The sequence below is a fragment of the Camarhynchus parvulus genome, chromosome 5 (assembly GCF_901933205.1).
Source record: "Camarhynchus parvulus chromosome 5, STF_HiC, whole genome shotgun sequence".
In the NCBI taxonomy this organism is placed as follows: Eukaryota; Metazoa; Chordata; class Aves; order Passeriformes; family Thraupidae; genus Camarhynchus; species Camarhynchus parvulus.
The window spans coordinates 9,671,345-9,680,966 of NC_044575.1; positions in this window are offsets into that span (position 1 = coordinate 9,671,345).

Here is a 9,622-nt window from a genome sequence, read left to right on the forward strand (position 1 = left end):
TGCACATTGATCTGGGGGCTGTGACTGGATTCCAGCAGGGAATTCATGGTTGGTTCTACAAATAAAAACTATTCCAGGGAGCAGCCCTGACAAGGTTGGGAGCTGCTGCTTCACCACATGGTGTCAGCAGCAGAGAGAAAACACAAAATGTGTATTAAAAAAGAAGGATAAAATGATTTCTCCTGCTTTTAGTGGGACCAGGGCTAATTCTGCCCTGGAGTGACAAAGAACTTCTCCCTCAGAGCCCCAGAGACCCCTCAAAAAGCCAAAGTGCAGCAGGGAAGGAAGGAAAGGCACCTCTGCCTCACCTGCTGGGAACAGCACAGCTCCTGCTGCTCCTGGGCACTGGGAATGTGTCTGGAGCCAAAAGCACCTTCCCAGGCTGGAGGGGCTTCCCTAAAGCACCACCTCTGGGAAGCAAAGGGCTGTGGAAGACATAGGTGGGAGTTTACAATAATAGTAATAATTGTAACAGGAACATCAATAACAGTAATAATAAGGAAGAGCAGCTAAGGGAGCAGCAATAATTCCAAGGGGGCAGGGATGATGCTGAGCTTTAAATGAGTTTTGAGTGAGGCAGCATCTCCTGGGCTCTCTGAAGCACAGCTCCAGGTCTGGGATTCCAGGAGCAGTGCAAACTCCCACTGTCCAATCCCTGGATTTGCCTCCTGCCAGCACTGGGCACCTTGGCCATGTTTGGCTCAAGTGCTCCAGTGCTGCTGCCTGGAGGGATTGGGAAAATGGGCATTAAACCCCTTCCCACAGGGCTGGCCTGAGCTCTGGCTGGGGAAAGCACTGGGCACCTCTGGCATTTCAATGAAATCAGTTTCCATCATTGTGAAGATACCCTGAATAAACCCAGGGCACATAAATAAACCTTTCTCCATAAGGACAGCCCCAGGGAATACACAGTCATTCCTATGCCTGGTCAAACAAACAGCAGCCAGATTTTGGGGAGAGACTCCAGACTCTTGTCTCCCTCCCTGGCTGTAAAACACTTCCAGAGGCTTTGGAGTTCACACAAGCTTGTCAGGATCTGGATATTTCATTTAAATTCCATTCATATACTAAGGGATTGGAAGTGTCCTAAAGGCACCTCCACTCACACTTTAATTTTAAGTCCTCTGCCACAGATGAATTGGGATGTTCTTTTGTTAGGGACACCCCACCTCTGCTTCTTTAGGCAACTCCATGTGGGAGATAAAATAAATGTGGACAAGAGTTTGGAATGCAGCTTCCAAGTCAAGTTCCCTGCTAGGAAATGACTCCAGCTCTCTGCTACCTTGGGCTGTTTCAAACACAGCCTGGCCCATGTAAGAAAATGGAATCAAACCCTTTGTTCCATTGGCCTCACCCCCAAATTCCAGTGGGACAGACAAGTCCCTCTCCTTGGAAGGCAGCATCTCCTACTGGAGCTGGGCCTTCCCCAGCCTTTGGTGGCTGCTGTCTCCATCCTCCCACACCTCCTCATCTTCCTCCTCGCCAGGGTTGGCTTCCTCACCCTGCAGAGCAAACACAGGGACAGTCACCAGCCTGCTCATCCCAGCCTGGGCAGCAGGGACGGGCTGGTGGCACCCTCTGGATGTCACCCTGTGCCTGGCACCATCCCTGCTCCGTGCCCATCCCCGTTCCTGCCTTGGCAGCTCCTTGGAACGGGATGTGAAACCACAAACGTTTGCTCTGCCGGGGCTGGCACAGCAGAGACTCCCCCGGGGCAGTGGGCAAAGCTCCTGCTCCCACATCCTCTGCCTCCCACAGCCCTGCTGGGGCTGGGCAGAGCAAAGGAAACGCCTCAGCTCCTGCTGGAAATTCCCTCCTGTGCCCGTAAACCCAGAGGCTGTGCCTAAGGGAAAAAACTTCTAGAAGTGAGATAATTTATAGAAAACTCCTCTTGCTTCCTTTGAAGTTACTAACAAGGGTATTATGCGAGTAAAAGTATTACTACTAACTATTAAACTAAAATTACTAATTACTATTACTATTAACTATTAATAGTATATTAATATTATTATATAATATACTATATTATATTAATAGTATATTAATATTAAGTATGACTACTATTAATAGTTACATAATAATTTTATTGATATTATTATATAATATACTAGACTATATTAATAGTATATTAATATTAGCTATTATTACTATTAATATTTACATAATAATTTTTGACTTCTAAATATTAATGTGTCTTTATCCTATCCAGTTCATCTGATGAGTAATATAACTGATCCTTCTCTTACCTGCTATTCTGAAAGATCCTTTCTAATCCTTGTGGATACCAAACAGAATCATTATGTTAGCCTGGGAAACCTATTGATGCTACCTTGGAAAAAGAATCTCTGTCTCTGTAGAAACGACAGCACAACTTCTGAGACAACAGGAAGCCCATGAGTCACAAAATATTTAAGCTTTTTCTGAAAATAACTAAATTGCAGTGATAAAGTACTGGAGTACCTTTCAGTTCAGTTTCAGTGCTCAGTGTCCTACCATGGAAGTTTTATTTCACTTCTTTGGGTTGCTGGGCAAGGAAAAAGCCTTTTATGGACATTTTGAATGATCAGAAAGATCTGCTCTTGCCCAAAGAAGCTCTTCCACCTGGGAAAAGGCATGGCAGAAGGACAGAGTTTGTCTTAAATACCTACTAGGGCTGCAGGGACATGGAAATCTGCTGAGCATGGCATGGAAAAATGCCACAGGTGAGAAGAGGTACAGATAGCAGAAATGAAAGAACAACTGGGCTTCACAGGTAGGAATGTGGAAATTACATGAAAAAGAGATTAATTCCACAGATAATTGAAGGAGAGTGCTGGGGATTTTCTGGAGAGTAGAGGCCAGCAGCATTTGTGTAACTGTACCAGTAGCAGCACAAAAGACTGGGATTATCTAGGTAATGCATCAGAAATGCCAGATCTGGGTATAGATGCAGCAAAACTGGGACCAAGATAAAAAGCAAGAGAAGGAGAAGACTGGATAGGAGACAGGGAAGTATGCCAGCAGGGAAAAGGGACAGGAAATGGGAAAGGGGATAATAAGGTACGAAAATCATGTTGCCTTGGAGTGCTTGCTGGAAAGCATTCTGTTCCAACAGCTCAGCCTAAATCAGAAGCATCAAACCAAAGCTGTTGTTCTGGCCATGCCACACAGCCCAGACCAACTCCCATGGTTGGAGACACAGCGGGAAGGGAATCCTTTGCCTGGCAAGCAAGGGACCGCCCCCAGACAGGACAAGCACCTGAATATTGTGGCAGCAATGGTGCTACCCACTGCCTCAGAAGAGCCTGCTGAGTGTTTTGTGAGTCCTCACACTCCCAGTGAGCTCAACACTACTGTGGCAATTACTCCAATACCACTGAATCCAACACAATACAGAAAGCAGCTTAAATAGGCTGCTGTTACGCAGTGCCTGAGTTACCAGATGAACAAAGGGCTTCAATAACCAAAATGAAGCAAGAACAAAACCACTGAGTGCAGCAACATGCACTCATGCAACAGATTTGAACTCAAAACGCCCTTCAGAACAACAGATGTTGGGGTTTGGTGGTTTTGAACCAGTACATCTCAGCTTAGAATTGCAAGTATATAGGTATATTTGAAAAAAAGCCCCAAAACCACACAACCAAGTCTTTGTGCCATGTAGTAAATGTTTTATTATACATTTGATCTGGAGTTAAGAATTTCCTTACTGCCAGTAGAGGAGAGTTACACCATCACTGGCTGCCAAGAGCATACTATTTATAAATGACCTTGATAACTAACACACTTGGAACCAGGATAAAGACTACTCCAGATCCTTACAGCATGATTTACAAAGCAGTCTAAAACTGCATTTTAGATAATCTTTCATGTGGATTAGTTCTCAATAACATTTTGCCTCAATGGACAAAGAACATTATTAATTCAGTAGGTTATATTCATCACAACACTGAGTTTAACTATTGGCTCAATTTGGAGTTCCACCACCCACTTAAACCTGACATATATTTTCTGGCTGTATATAAATTCCAATTTTAGCCATTTCTGACTTGGATTTTAGTAAGAACATCATTTGCCTCTCACTCTCAAAAGCAGAAAAAACTGCCAGTGGCTGGCTCTGCATATTCATAATTACTTCACATTTTCCTCTATATTTCTGAACCTCCTGTTTTATGGAGCTTGTGCAAATACATGGGCGAGCATCTGCACCACAGGCTGGTGGAACTGCTAGTAACTAATAGGGGAAAACATTTTTCCCTTTGAAAGATGCTGTTCCCACACTTTGCTCAGAAAGGATCACTTTCCATCATACAGATCTTTTTGGCCTAAAGGCTCTTTTCAAATCACATGCAATGCAGCAGTACAAGCAATAGAGACCTGTAATGCAAACAAATAGGGTTAACTGTAGAAAAGGGGCCCTATTTTTTCTAACTAGAGGAGAATACAAACCACTGAGTATGCCCAGAGCTTGCTCATCCCACTACTTTAGGCTACCTAAGCAATGACATGCAAACAGAATCTGACATAGGAAATGTGAGAAAAACTGGAATAACATAGTTAAAACAAGCCCCTAAATTAATGGAGAAATCTAAAGAACAACTCACAAAAAGTGTTTATCTCTAAATTAATCTGAGTCTATCTTCAGAGACTTTTAATTTTCCTTTATTCTTTAAATGAATAAATTTATAAAAATACTGATCAAATTAACAAGGGCAACACAATATTATTATTCCATGTTTGATGGGACAAGACTGTTTTCTGACACTGCTTAGTTGAAGTGGAATGGTCCTTGGATTGGAAGTTTTCCAAAGAACCTTTGCCATTAGAAAAGAAGGCAAGTTTGTCACGTGCCCTTTCACGACACTTTTCCAAGCCAAAGAAGAACCACACAAACAGTCTAAAGAGACACCCTGCAGGCTCAGTCCTTTCAGACACTGCAGAATCAGCTACATCTGCTTAAATGCAGCTTTGGAAACAGCACTGAACTACAAAGACACCACCCTCACTGTGTGTGAGGAGCAGGAATCCTTCTGAATACAGTGCAAACCAGACATTTGTGAGCCAGCACCAGGCCCTGGAAACAATATTCTAACATAGCAAGAAACCATCAGGGTTTCTCCCAGTGTGAACTGTAGGGGTTTGAAACATCAAAACAAAAGAAGTATTTTCCCCAAACCCCCAGATATTTTTCTTAGGTCCAGGAAATGCAAATAAACCCAGAGATCTTGAGATCTCTTCTGCATGTTGGAAACATTGCAGGTATTTGATAATCCTCAGTTTAGTCATCAAGAAGAGCCCTTAGCCAAACGTCACAGAGCTCCAGTGCTATTTTTAAAAAGCAGAGTACTCCTGGAACAGGAAACTGCTCTGTAGTAGTTGCCAAGAATGTTATTAAGGAATAAAGGAGTTAAGTCCTACAAATGTAATGAGAAGGATTATTGCAACGTGAAGCCACCCTCATGAAACAGATTATATCTGGAAAAGAATTCAAGTCCCATTAGAAACCAATGGAAACAAGTTTCAAAGTGATGACAAAGTAATTTTCTTTCAAATTACTTAGCTAATTTAAATGTATTAAACCATTAAATTAACAAAACACATTTTTAAGTTACAGTGATTTCTTTAAAGAAACTTTTAAATCTCACAGGATTCAAACATGGTCTAAAGGTCAATTAGTTTTAATTGTCACATTAAAAAACAAACCTTTATCTTAAGGGTTTTTTTAATCTATTAGGCCCCATCCTCCCATTCCATTTCCTTCATTATCACACCAAGACCATGTGATTGAATGAAAAATGAGCAACTGCACACTAACAATTAAGTCCTCAATGTCCTGTAAAACCAGCATGGAGAAAACAGGACTGAGAACAACTCAGGTAGCAGAACAAGAAGAGACAATTAAATTCACATGTATAAAAGTAGCAGAAAATATCCAAATTTGGAGTTTATTCTGTCAAATATAACTAGCATCTCGCCAACTACTTATATTTTTTAAGAAGTATTTCAGGCGACACTATGTGAAAACTGATCATTGGAAGATTTATGCTCATGCACAACCATTAAAGCAGCATGAGGATCACCCATGGAAATCCAGATAAAAATAAGAGTCTAGCATAACCTTTTTTCCTACTTATGCACACTGTAAACCAGTAGGAGACAGGGAACTTTCAATAACTCTTCACAATTGCTCAGTACAGGTTCTCCTATAAAGGTAAATTAGGTGATCCCAGCAGTGTCATTCCTGTCAGTGGCACCACAAATCACAGCACCAAAGCTGATGAATCTCACCAGTTCGAGGAAGGTCTCCACACTCACCTGACTGTGCCCACACTCTTTATATCTGATTAAACTCCACTGATATGGGATTAGCTAATCAGCTCCGTGCAGAGTTCTACTTGTACCTATAGGCCCTTCTGAGGTTATTTGGGACAAAGGAGGTTGTTCATGTCAGGAGGAGTTTCTTGGGTGCCTGCAGTTTCCAAGTCACTCTGCAGGTTCCAACTACAGCTTTTCTATCCACACCTTTGGCAACATCTGAAAATGTAGGAATATGATCTAGCTGTTCTGTCTACCTGTGTTAGTACTAATCGATTTAGGAATTTCTCTACAGCAATCAAAATTACCTGAATCAGGCCATAGTTTACAGTTCAGCCTTGTTCTGATTCAAAGCCCAAAACTCCAACAGAAAATAGGCTTAGGACACCTCATGACTCTCATTTGAGTTAATAGTCCAGTCATGATTCACTTTCTTTCCTGTTTGCTGGACTTGATCTGCAGCCTGAGCACCATCACAGTTGCTTAATTAATAAAGTAGCAAGGAAAACACAAATACTGTTAAATCTTAATGACAAAAATGAGCTTGTGATGCTATTGTCAGAAGGGAAGTTTGCCTTATGCCCCTTGGTTCAGTGAACTAGGAAACCAGGCTGACTCAGTTGTACTTCTTATAGCATTAGCAATACTCCAGCCAGCATCACTCTACGCAAGAACATCCACAAAACCATCCTGACAGCGAGTTTCTCTTGGAGCTCATTGCAAACCTGTTGGGGTATTTAACATTCCTGTTCACGCAAAACCCAGCGCACTTCAACAACTTCAAGGTCCAACTTTTTAAAGAGTTTGATTATTGTTGTTCACAATTCCAGTTTTCCAGGTTCCTTAGGTCAAGTGTGAACAGAGGCTGTTACCCCTGAGGGAGGTTGGTGCACATCCTCCTTCCCATGTGTGGGAGCTCTTACAAATGCTATTAAGTTATGTCCATTTCACAAATATCCTGATGCAGCAAACCAGGTTCATAATCCAGATAAAATGATCATTGGAGAAAAAGTCCCCACTAAACCCAGTAAAAAAATCCATGCAATGACAGTGGATTCACCCCTCAGCATGACAAATGTTCCTCTCTGTACCCAGATTTACAGATTAGCACCACAAAAACTTCAAAGTGCTCCTGCTGCCCATCAGTACAGAATACATCGAGTATTACATTACACACAATCAGTTTGGTTCATGTGGAAAGGTCTGCTACAACATCTGATTGATAAACATCATGCACTACACAGATTTTCTTTTGGAAAGCTGGTATTAAAAATGCTTGCAAAACTTTCAGCAAGAAAAAAATTCAGCAGAAAATATTTTGGGGGCAAGAGGTGAAACACAGGAAAAACACAGGTTTTTTTTCATGCTTTTAATGCAGCTATTGTCAAAAAAGGCCTCCCTCATGTATGAGGAGAAATTTTGTTCCTGTATACATGTGAGGGTATAGACTGTGGCTTCTTCTCTGTTTAAAATGTCTCCCCAACCCTCTGCATCAAGCTTTGACCCACACTCACTCCTGCCTCCACTGTGTTGATGTAATTGTGTGGGAAGTCACTTTACAAAGCAGACAACTGAAATACTTGAGTTAAAGGTATGAAAAGAACAGCTCAGCATACAAAAGAGGAGCTCAGTGGATAAATCATCTTCTCAGAATGTAAGAGAAATGCCAAACAGGATTTAATCTGAACATTCCCTTCCATTGTGCATCATATATAAAACAGTGACTGATTTTTTTTTTCCTCCAGGAAATCTCCAGTTTTATAGTTTTTTGTTAAAAACTGGAGATAAACTCAGCAAATGGTTAAGGGGGATGGTGCCCATGGGAAATTGCTGTGTGAGAAACAGTATAACAATAGGGCAATAAATATTTTTCTAAAAGTTTCACAAGATAGGAATGTAAATTTTCACCTGTGCCTAACTAGCAAAAAAAAAAAAAACCCAAACCCAAAAAAACCCAAAAACCAAACAAGCAAAAAAAAAAACCACCGCAAAAAACCCCAACAAACAAACAAACAAAAAGAAAACCAAAAAACCCCCAACCCAAACAATCAAAAAAATCCAAACAAAACCAAAACCCACAAAAAAATAGGTCATATCTAAGTTGTTTTGATGACTTGTTTAGATCCTTCTACCATGAAGACAGGGTGGATGATATAGACTTTTGACTCATTTGCCTAGGAACAGTGGCCATTTCTTTTTATGCAGTGAGTCATCTAGAATAAAATAGAGCCACATAAATCAAGACTATCATTCCCTGGAATTCTTTGAGAATAATGTTGTAAGAACATCAACAAGAGATCTGCAAAAAGAAAGGATCAATCTCCTTTTGAGCTGGGGGAAGAAAAGTGACTAGAATGTCAAAAGTTGACAGCTTTGCCAAAAGGGAACCTAAATCTTCTGAACTGATGTCAGTTGGTATTTCTACATTTCGAAAAGAACAAATACTAAAACCTCTGAAGTTACATCCTAATTCCACAACGCTGCTTTGATGATCAGTGTTTAAATGTCAAAAGCTACAGAGAAAAGCTGAGAAATTTCCTGCAGAACATATGATGCAAAGCAACAACATAAATGACACATTAAAGCAACAACAAAAGTGTTTACTGTTCCTTTTGGAGAAAACAATGGAAATGCAACATGGACAGAAAATTGAGCAAACTGATTTTAGAATGTTTGATTCAGTAGCAATGCTTTATCCTTTTCTTATTAATTCCACAGTTACTGGAGGCCTAAGGAAGAAAAAAACCCCTATCTTCAGAAAGAAAAGAATGTTGGAAGAGAAAGGTAATATTTTGTGCTCTTTCATCCATTTCAAACCAGAGAAGCTGTTTCCTCTTACCTTCTTTCCCCTGTCAGCTTCCCCACAAGCAGGAAATGATTAGTAGCTGGCCAATTATTTTCCCAATGACAAGAAAATCTTCAGGACTCCCGATAAGACACTGAATGTACCTTAAGAGGTGAAATAAAGAAGTAAAAATAAGTCAGTTCTATATTTAGGGCATTTCTGAGACAGAAATTGTAACCCCAAATTGTAGCAAACAAGTGTTGGTTAAAAAGGAGTGAGATAAAAATCCCCAAAACCCTGCTCCCATTGAATCATGAAATAAACCAGATTGGTTCTAAATGTATGCATGCAAAGGCAATAAATGGAATAAAAAGGCAAACTTTAAATACAGGAACAAATAAAAGAGGGCATCTCTGATCAATAACAATCCCTAAAGGCCAAGAGAGCCTCAGGGGAGTCAAGGTAAGTTGGGACAGCGACAGGCTGGTTGTAATGTAAGGTTCCATGTTCCTGAACATGGAACAGACTCCAACCAGCGTACCT